Raw genomic sequence first — 11,346 nt, forward strand, 5'->3', positions numbered from 1 at the left:
CACCTATTATGCCAAGTGCTGGGGATACAGTGACAGTGGTAAACAACAAAGACTAGCCTCTGCTCTCAAAAAACATATATTCTAATGGGAAAGACAAACCACAAATAAGTAACATACAGAGTCACCAATTGTAGTAAGTGGTAGGAAGAAAATAAGAAATGTCCTCATATACAGAGTAATGTGTGTAGCAGCGGGAGGTGGTTAGGCAGGGAGACGGGTAATCTTATACTTTAAATATCTGGGTGTGCTTCTCTGAGTAAGCCATTGCTCAGCTAAGGCTTAAAGGATGAGAAGTGCTAAGGGATGGAGAAATTGAGTTCCAGGCAAAGGGTACAACATGTCCAAGGAGTTCAGGGCTGGGCCAAAATGAATGAAAAGGAAGTGGAAAGAGACAAAGTTGGAAACTGAGGCAAGGGTCAAATCCTGAAAGTCCTTTTAGGTGGTGGTATGAGGTTTTGATTTTACCATAACTGTATTCAGACAATACTGAAGAGTTCTAACTGGGTAAATGACATGAACAGATTTGCTTTTGAGAAGCACCCAATTTTATGAGCATTAGGTATATGGATTATTTGTAACAATTTGCAGAGTATGACTGCCAAGGATCATCCTTTACAGTATGCTCTGGTTATATCAATAGTATGACCAGTGTGAAAAGTTACAATTTATGTTACACCATTTGCTCCTAAGCACCATTCCGCAAGGAGAAAATATTTGAGTTATTTAGAGGAGAAAACTCAGAGAAGTTGTGTTGTTTTCTAATCTACCATTTATTACTTACAGTTAGCAGTCGTTATGCTATGCTTTTTACATGCATTATGTTATTCTGCCTCTCTGAAGAAGATACTGTTATTTTTGTTTTGTAGACAAGCAAACAGACAGTGAAGTCAAGTGGCCAAAGTTGTACAGCTGTAAGTAACAGAGTTGGGATTCGAACCTGTTTTGCACATGAACCCAGGTTCTTTACAACTGCATTCTATTACCTATATTAATGATTTGTTTAAGGTCATGTAACATTATATTGTAGAGCCAGGGGAAAAATTAAGGTTTAGATTTCAAATCCATGGCTCTTTTGACCATAACATGCCATCTCTTCACATAGGTTTAATCTGTTTTCCATAGCACATATCAAGAATGCAAGGGAATTAGATACTAGTATTAAAATTATTATTAAAATGTCTTGAAACTGCAAACTAAACAAACATTAAGAATTGGTTTGGAGAATCAACATTTTATCAACTGAAAGTAAACTTGAAAGTGATCCTTAATATTTTGCCCAATCAGGGTAAACCTTAACTGTATTAACAGTTTTCAGCCAAAGGCTATAACTAAATTCTGCTGCCTGGGCAAACTGTAGTCCAATGATATTCAAAGAAGTTAAGCCACTTTTAAAGCTGTTATATCCTCTCGCAATTTAATATCAGTGTGTCTGTGGCATTCCGCTTCACATTGTGTTGAAGTGCTGCTGTAACGTCTTCTCTTTATATGACTGCGGTTCTTCTGTGTGCCACGGACACAGCTTGTCTGATTTAAGCCCCTCTGTTGCTCCTAGTTATTCGCAACATACAAGCTTCAAGGATCATTTGATGTGCGAATTTAATTGCAGGTTTTATTTTCAAAGGATGACATAAGATATATCATTCTAACAACTATTTACACAACTTTTTCTGAAATGTTTCTCTGAAAACAGGCATTTCTTTCTGTTTATTTTAATGTCTCCTGATTTGACTTTTCAGGGCTGCTTGCTCAGTATTAGCTTGTTAAAGTATACACGAGGGGTCTCCAGAAAGTTCATGGGAGGATTTGTATTGTCTTTTTGGAGGGGGTAGGGTGGGGGAGGGTGGGGGCGACCAGCTGGCTCTGGGGGTCTAAACCTTTGACCTTGGTGCTATAACACCATGCTCTAACCAACTGAGCTAACTGGGCAGCCCCTGTATTATCTTTTAATTCCATTTTTCCACAAACTTTTTGAATACCCTCATACGTGATGATTTTTTGCAGTGTTTCAGTAGGTACATGCTTTGGAATTACACTTGGGCATTTCTCCTGATTTTTTGATGAGATGACACCTCACCAGCATTCACATTTCCTTTTCTGTATTGCTGATTTGCCCTCTTCCCTTCCTTCCTAGTGCTGTAGCACATGATTACAGATTGGAGAGGTTAAGTCTCATTACCTACCTACTGTGACAATTTCCTGACTTATTACTGAGTTAAGGTAAGAATTCTGTAGGAAGGATTGATACTTCTATATGAAATGCCTTTTTCTTCCTAAATGGCACTTAAGAACCCAGAAGCACTCATGATTTTAATAAGCTGAAGTAGTCCTGTCATTTCCTCTTTTTTTTTTTAGATTTTAACTTTTTGTGGAGAAGACAGTTTTCAGGATGACATTATACGTTTAAGAAAGCTGTTTTACAAGAACCGTTCTGTCAGGTCTTTTGCTATGCATTCACCCAACCAATTCCATGGAATGCTAGTACCATCTGAGTCAAATGAAATGAGGAAGGTTCTTAATAATGATGGGAAATATGGGTACTACATGCTAAAGGCTTTCATTTTCCCTGCCTCTCAGAAGTTCTTAGTACCTGTTGTGTTTCAGCAGTTTGTATTTAAATGTGTATTTTTCGGTGGAAATGGGAAGTTCTATAAAAACTTATTTGATAATTTGTGAGGTGAGTTTACAGATATCTTCCTAGCAACTGAAATTTTTCCTCCTTTATCATTAGGTTTTCTGACTATTTGGTTATTTTGTTTTTCTGAAAATTAACCATTTTGCATTGAAAAGAGCAAAACTGCTAATTACTGTGTTAGCCAAAATCTAATAAGTAGATTTTCTCTTTTTAAATTTGAATTAGGACAACATTCTAGAATATTAGGTCTTAATGAGACCTTACAAATTGGTCTCATGGGTCTCATTTTTCAGGTGAGGAATGGAGGCTAAGAGAGGTTTAGTTACTTACCCAAGGTTACAGAGCTATTAAATGGCAGTCTTGGTGCATAAACACAAGCCTTTGGTTTCCTAGTGCTGAGATCTTTACACTTTAAACTTCTCTTTGGTCATGACATGAACAGAAAAAGGTAATCACTTTTTTTGTTGTTTTCATTATTTTTTCCAGAAATTTGTTGGCTTTTTTATTGAAATTGCCAAATAAAATCATGTATTATTGGAACTGTACAGTGACTCCTAGGTTGAAAATGACATTCAGAATCTATAATCAAGTAAGTTTGCATGATGTCTCCCTTAGTGTATTCCTAAACTTTGCCATTTTAAGGCAAAACTACTGTTTTGTTCACTTACATAACCTGGTACATAATTTTGCAGTTCATCTTTCTCAAATCAGTATTTCACTAATTTGTAAGAGACTCATGCCATATGTAGACTTGAAGATTTAATTTTCATCTAACTCTTCTAAATAATTTATGGGACAAATGAATAATATTGGTCCGGCTGTTTATATTTTTTCATTACAAGAAGTACTCATTTATACATTTTTTTGTAATCGAGATTCTGTGACCAAACAATTACTCCAAACTCATGCTGACTCATTTAACCTTTTTTTATATGAACAAATTGGTTTTTCCTCTCATTTACATGCTATGCATGTTTGCTCTTTTGTGTGCCTATAAATATTAGTAGTTAGATATGCTTCTCCCCAAATATGAATTGTATTACATCTCATATACATGAGATGCTAAAGCATTCAAGGGGTCATTCTGTCCATATGAATTTAGCTAGCTTACCTTGTATACAATTTAAATTTGACAATATGTAGTTTAGAGTTTTTTAAAAGAAGTTTTAGAAACTCCTTTTGGATTCTCTCATATTAGTAGTACATTAATTTTTTACTCCCATTAAAAAAGATATTAAAGTTGGAAGGAGAATGCGGGTGTGTATGAGTCGGTTTTCTGTTGCTTATAAAAGAACACCTGAAACTGGGTAATGTATAAAGAAACAAAATTTATTTCGGAGGCTGAGAAGTCCAAAGGCCAGGGAGAGCTTCTTCTTGGTGGTAGCTCAACAGAGTTCCCTGTCAATCAGCATATCCCATAATGAGAATGGCTTGAGAGCTCTTTAACATGCTCACTTGCTCTTCATATAAAGCCACTCCAGTAAAAAGCCACTAAACGAATAACCCGTCAATCCATGAATAGATCAATCCATTCACGAGGGCTTAGTCCTCATGATCCAATCACTAGTTAAAGGCCCTACCTTTCAACACTGCCATATTCTGATTTCCTACCCTCTTAACACTGCTACGATGGAGATCAATCTTCAGTAAGTTTTGAGGAGACATTCAGTCCACAGCAGGTTGGTTTAGAGAAGAGAAAGCAGATAGTGAATGTTAGGAGAGGAAGGAATGAAAGGTAGATGAGGAACTGGGGTTGCACTGTATGGGAACTGAGAGAGAATTTCTGCTTATACTTCCAAGATGAGTGGATTGACATTGTTGATCCATTCTGCTTGGCTGTCCTGACAATCTGTGCAGATGGCCTCATGTCATTTCAGATTTGATCATTCTGATTGGCAGTTTATATTACAGCCTATTTTGTCTACCTCTATATTAGTGTTTATAAAGTGTGGGATATAGGACGTAGTTACAGGTAGAGATGTGTATGTACACATCTAGCTTCCTTCAAAAGCTGTGGGAAAATGTGCAGTAACCAAATCTATCACATTCCAAATATTTAATATTTCATGTGGCTACTTCTAGTGAACTGCCCAATCTTAGAAAGCTGAGGGAATCAACAAATACCTGTGAGCCTTACTTAGATTTGCCCCATGTCACCGGAATCCTGTGTGTATATGCAGTATTATAGATGGTTTTTGTTTGTACAGTTTTTTTGTTTTTTGTTTTGGTGGCTGGCTGTTATGGGGATCTGAACCCTTGACCTCAGTGTTACAAGACTGCACTCTAACCAACTGAGCTAATCAGCCAGCCGCCATCCAGTTTTTAATTACTATTCTGGACAATGATTAGTCATATACCAGCCAGTACCAGATTAGCCAATTATATGACTTTATTAACATCTTTACTGATGATTCAGAAGCAAAAGGTATATCAGAATACTGTATTTTTAACAAAAGGATATTAACTGTACCTCTTAACTTATTATTAGAAAACTTTATTTCCAAGCAGCAGCATTTATTGGCATTTGGAAGACCCATGGGCCCAAGAGACATTATCTTCAAAGTGACAGGGGTTGGAATTGGGAAACCCTCTCAGATCCCTTTCAGCCTCAAGTTCGGTGATACACCTTGAAATGTTGGTCTGGGATTTTATAACTATATTGTTTATTTTGAAGGCTATCCTTTCTGCTTTGAATACTTTGAATACTGATCTCCTAATCAAAGAGATTATATTAGTACTTTCTTCTCTTTTCCCTGTTGGTTTTAAGACTTGAATATTCTTCTCTTGTCACTCCCTTGAGTATCTGTTATGCTGCCATTTTTTCCTGAATACCCTTCTGTCACAGTTTAGGTTCCCCAGGAAGCAGGCTTTGAGATGGAAATTATTGTGTGGGAAGTTATTAGAAAGTGCTCTTGGGATCAACCCCGGTGGAAGGGAAGAAAGGACCAGTAGTAATGGGCATAGGGGAAATTGGGCTGCCATGTAGTCTCAGATAAGATCTGACCTTGTGGGCAGCTCTAAAGCTGGGATAGCTCTTCATCATTGTCCCCAGTTGGGGAGAAAGGAGCAAGTCTATTCTGCATGTCAACCAGTCTTTAGATGAAGCCTGTCCTGAAAAGGGGGTGTGATGTTGGGTGAGGAGACTCTTCAGCCAAGGCCATTCTCAAAAATGCTGAGCGCTGAGAGCTGTCTGCTGGCAGCACTACAGCAGCTGGGGAATAAATCCTTCAGTCCTGAAAGGGGACCTGGGTGGCACATCACAGTTTTCCTCTCCATCTATTTGCAAGGTGCTGGAGATGGTAAAGAATGGCCTCAGGGATGTGTCAGAATTTAGAGGAATGAGGAGTTGCAGGGCAGAGTGGCCAGGAGCTCAGTAAAAAACAAAAGTTGGTGTAGAACAGGTTCTGCCAGACAATGGAATTCTGGCATTGATGATTGCTTTTCCAAATGAGTTTTATAGTGATGCAATTCTCTTTAAGTTATAGAAACCTGGGCACTCTTTGCAGAGAAATGTGGGTATGTTTATGCTCTATGCAAGGAAATGTGCATATGTTTATGCAAATAAATTCTATTTGGTTTTTGTAAAACCTACTGATTTTTATAGTCAGTTTTTTCTAGTTTTTTCTTCTTACATTTATTTAATAATTTAAGTATGCTTTTTTTAGGTCTTCATATTAAAAAATTAGTTGAGTGCTGTATTTTCTATTTGCTGTATCTGTTAATGCTCAATCACAGTAAATTATTTCCTCACATATCTTGTAATTTCTTTTCTTTTTTTTTGTGGCTGGCTGATATGGAGAACCAAACCCCTGACCTTGGTGTTACAAGGCTGCACTCTAACCAACTAAGCTAACTGGCCAGCCTTGTAATTTCTGGATTATAAACTCATCTATAGTGGAGATTATTTATTATTTTTATTTTGTTTTGGATTTTCTACCTGAAGAAATCCATGTGGCCTTAGTTATGGAGTGTTTCCTTAAAATGGTTTTATGTTTGTTTTTTGCAGATGCGAGGGTACTTCAAAAAGTTCGTGGAAAAACAGAATTAAAAAATATGAATCTTTCCATGAATTTTTTTGAAGTACCCTCATACTACAGGGATACCACTGACCCCTCTTAGTTTGGAGATTCTTAATTGCTTATCTTGGCAGTTCTCTTACAAATAAGATTCAGACTGTTGTGTCACAGGTTTAGGATTTTAATTTCTGCTTGCAGTGTTCTCTGTGCCCTCACTCAGATTCTCAGAGACAAGCTCCCTGGGAGTCTTACTAAGGCAATGGGTGAATCCCCCTTTTAAAACTGAGATTGCAGCCCTTTAAAGGCAGCTCTGGTGTTATGGAAGGACCTCAGAACCAACTTTGTACCTCAGTGTGCCCAAGACCTCTTCTTATGTCCCCGCATGAGCATCAGGATTGCTGTGTCCAGTTGTGCAGGTTGTATCCTGTGTTGAAGAAAAAGGTGTCTGGAAATCTAGCACAGCTCTGCTCTCTTGAGGATGCACTTTCCTTTGATACTTTCTCCTGGAGAGGGCGTCTCATTACCAGTTTCAATCTAGCCTTCGGTGCTGAACAGCCACATGTGGCAGCACTGCTTTTGTGATTACCAGTTTGGCCATTGGTTCTAGATTTGGTTTGGTACCGGAGGATTTTCTTTACTGCCAGTAAAGCTATGTATTTAATTTGTTACATTTATTTTCATCTTTTCTAAGTGTTTGTAGTGGACGGTTTTCTTTATGAAGTCAATTGATCATACTTCTGCACACAGAATTCCTGTGAGTTACTTATTAACTGCTATTTCTCAGATTCTGTCTCTTTAAAATGAGAGTAATAATGGTGTCTATCTGTTAGAGTACATAGCAGGTTCTTAATCAACACTAGCCATTATAATTTGCATCATTTAAACCTTTTTTTGCCATCTTAGGCAAGAGTTGGAAATGTGCTAGTAGCTATGTTTACTCGCTTGACAAGAAGAGGAAGTCTTAGTTACCGCCCTAGAGTAACCAAAAGGAAAAACTTTGTTCATTATAGTCCAATGGTGAAACTTAAGCATTGAGTCCCACCCTCTCTGTTAATATGCCAAAGGTCACTTGGCATATAAGTGAGCTGAGAGGAATGTCCTCTCATTATTGCCTGGAAGATTGCTTAGAGGAGTTTTGCCTGGATTGTGTGGGTAGGTAAATTTGAATTTGTGAATATTTTCTTTGCTAAGGAGAGCTCTCAAAGGCATAATTATTATAGAGCTTATTTGTACACCTTGAAACATGTAGCAATACTTTTAGTCCAAGTAAGCCCTTTGACAGTTTTTTAAATTCCCGTTTGGTATTCCAAGTAGATTCTGAACTTGGTGAAATTGGTGGTAGCCCAGTCTCCACAGGGTCCTGCCTTCTGCCTCCCGTCTTCTTGCTTACATAGATAGGGATTTAAAGGATTTCCTTCCTGTAGGTCATGGTGTTTAAGAGAATAATTTCCCCCTCATATTTGGATAAGATAAGGTCTTAATGATTAACAGTTGGGGGGATCCACAGATATAATCTATCAAGTTTTCTTAAAATTACTTTGAACTTAATCTTATGTGCAAAGCACTGTGATTGTTCCATGAATATTAACTGCTTTTGATTGTTTATACAGTGTGTTACTGTGAAGTTTTGCTTGTTAACCAAGTTTAACCTTGTTAGGTTGTTATTGGCTTTGAGTCCACAGACTTAACACTGCCAAATTTCTGTGTAAACATTTTGCTTGGGACCTAGAGTGTAGTTGAATATGTGTATTTGAAGTTTTTTTTTTTTAAACACATGTATATTAATGGAACTTGTAAATGTTTAAATAGTCAATTAATAGAAGCTTTGAAAGAACAACTCTTTCAAAAAATACAATTTTATAATTATGGTGTTTTAAGTATCAAATTTGAGTTTAGTGTCAAACATATAATTCTTAATCTATAGATATTTATATATGTCTTTTATTTTTGTAGTTCTTATTGATTTGTTATATTTAATCTTATTCAGAAGGAACCTTTTTGTTATTTTTCTGTTACTAGTAATTAAGTGGAAGGTTAAGATTTATACTATTTAAAAACAAACAAGAGGGCCGGCCCCCTGGCTCACTCGGGAGAGTGCAGTGCTGGGAGCGCAGCGGTGCTGCCGCGGGTTTGGATCCTATATAGGGATGGCCAGTGTGCTCACTGGCTGAGCACGGTAAGGGCGACACCACGCCTAGGGTTACGACCCCCTTACTGGACACACACGGACACACACACACACACACACACACACACACACAATAAATAAATAAATAAATAAATAAATAAATAAATAAATAAATAAATAAAATAAAAAATAAACAAGAAATAACATTGTACTTACAATATACTAGATAGTGAACAAAAGTAAATAGCTGGTTAAGTCGCTGTTTTGGTGCTGGGAACTGTAGTGCTTTCTTTAGTTTTGTGCCATGGTTATGGCTATATTGATCCTTTTTTGAATGTATTCTTGGATGTGTTGATTTTCCTGTAATATGTCTGTTATTTCATAAGACTCTTCTATACCATAAAGAGCACTATCAATTTACACAAATTTTAACTACCCATATAAACACTGTGTACAGCTTTTTGGTAGTTTAAATAGGTGAGGTTCCTTGACATGTTTATGGCCTGATTTATTTTTACCCTTGCTCTAAAGTTTTGGCTGATTTTACTGGCCAAATCATAAGACAAGTGTCAGTATCCTGTGGCATATAAATCTCCATGTATGCTCTGGGAATAGTACATAAAATATTTTATTTGACCCACTTATCTCTACCTTTAGGAAGATATCCTTGCATCTACTGTACCTGGAGTGTTTTAAAAGAGGTTTCTGTTCTTCAGCAGCTGGACTTGGAAACTGTTTCTTCAATTTAACTTAAGTAAATATTATATTAAGGGAAATGGCTATGGAAAGGATAAACTGTTTAGTCTTATTTCAATGTAAATAATTCTGAAATAAATTGTATAGAGAAGTGTCCTTTTTAGTTTATTTTTTGGTGCATCACGTGTCATTAATTCATTAACGTAGTTATGAAGTTTAGTTAAGGGAATGCTTTGGAGGTTTTTAGTTTTTTGTTTTTTTGTGGGTTTTTTTTTGGGCATCTGGCTGGTATGGGGGTCAAACCCCAGACCTTGGTGTTATCAACACTACACTCTAGGGCCGGCCTGGTGGCACACTGGAGAGTGCGCTGCTTGGGAGCGCGGCGGCGCTCTCGCCGAGGGTTCGGATCCCATGTAGAGACCAGTTCCCGCTCACTGGTTGAGCGCGGTGCGGGCACAACACCGAGGGTTGCGATCCTGTTGCCGGTCCCTGGTATGGGCGCAGCACCGAGGGTTGCGATCCTGTTACCGGTCAGTAAAAAAGACAAAAAGGAAAAAAAAAAAAACACTATATTATACCGTATTGGTATAATAACAGAGACTCTGATCAATGGAATAGAATAGAGCACCCTGAAATCAACCCACGCACTTACTGCCATTTGATCTTCGACAAAGGCATTAAGCCTATTCACTGGGGTCAGGACTCCCTCTTCAGCAAAGGGTGCTGGGATAACTGGTTATCCATTTGCAGGAGATTGAAACTAGACCCACATCTCTCACCATGTACTAAAATCAACTCAAAATGGATCAAGGATTTAAATATACACCCCGAAACAATAAAACTTATTAAAGAAAACATAGGAGAAACCCTTCAGCAAATAGGGCTGGGCACAGACTTCATGAATATGTCCCCAAAAGCACGGGCAACCAAAGGAAAAATAAACAAATGGGACTATATCAAACTAAAAAGCTTCTGCACAGCAAAAGAAACAATTAACAGAGCTAAAAGACAACCAACAGAGTGGGAGAAAATATTTGCAAAATACACATCCAACAAAGGACTAATATCCAGAATATATAAAGAACTCAAACAACTTTACAAGAAAAAAACAAGCAACCCAATCAAAAAATGGGCAAAAGAACTAAGTAAGCATTTCTCTAAAGAAGATATGCAAATGGCCAACAGTCATATGAAAAAATGCTCAACATCACTCAGCATCCAGGAAATGCAAATCAAAACCACACTGAGATACCATCTCACCCCAGTTAGGATGGCAAAAATCCAAAAGACACCGAAAGATAAATGCTGGCGTGGCTGCGGAGAAAAAGGAACTCTCTTACATTGTTGGTGGGAATGCACAATGGTGCAACCCCTATGGAAAATGGTTTGGAGGTTCCTCAAACAGCTGAAGATAGACCTACCATACGACCCAGCTATCCCACTCCTGGGAATATATCCAAAGGAATGGAAATCATCAAGTCGAAGATATACTTGTTTCCCAATGTTCATTGCAGCACTCTTCACAATAGCCAAGAGCTGGAATCAACCCAAATGTCCATCATCGGATGAGTGGATACAGAAAATGTGGTATATCTACACAATGGAATACTACTCAGCTATAAAAACAAATGAAATACTGCCATTTGCAACAACATGGATGGACCTTGAAAGAATAATACTGAGTGAAACGAGTCAGGCAGAGAAAAAGAAATACCACATGTTCTCACTTATTGGTGGGAGCTAAAAAAAAATAAAAACAAAAAACAAATCAATTCACTCACATACACACACACACACACACACACACAAAAAAAAAAACGGGGGGGGGGCGGGGAAGAAGATATAACAACTATACTTTCATGAAGTTATTACAA

At 37.6% G+C, this 11,346-nt stretch overlaps 1 protein-coding gene across 1 annotated transcript in view; it reads left to right on the forward strand.

The window, feature by feature from the left end:
* The first annotated feature begins 885 nt into the window (after positions 1-885).
* EPS8 (epidermal growth factor receptor pathway substrate 8) overlaps positions 886-11,346 on the forward strand; it is a 113,087-nt gene continuing 102,626 nt past the window's right edge. Inside the window, exon 1 of the mRNA XM_008586533.1 lies at positions 886-911. The gene's annotated coding sequence lies outside the window, so the exon portion shown is untranslated. The remainder of the gene's footprint in view (positions 912-11,346) is intronic.

Source organism: Galeopterus variegatus, unplaced genomic scaffold, assembly GCF_000696425.1.
Source record: "Galeopterus variegatus unplaced genomic scaffold, G_variegatus-3.0.2 Scaffold4013, whole genome shotgun sequence".
Lineage (NCBI taxonomy): Eukaryota > Metazoa > Chordata > Mammalia > Dermoptera > Cynocephalidae > Galeopterus > Galeopterus variegatus.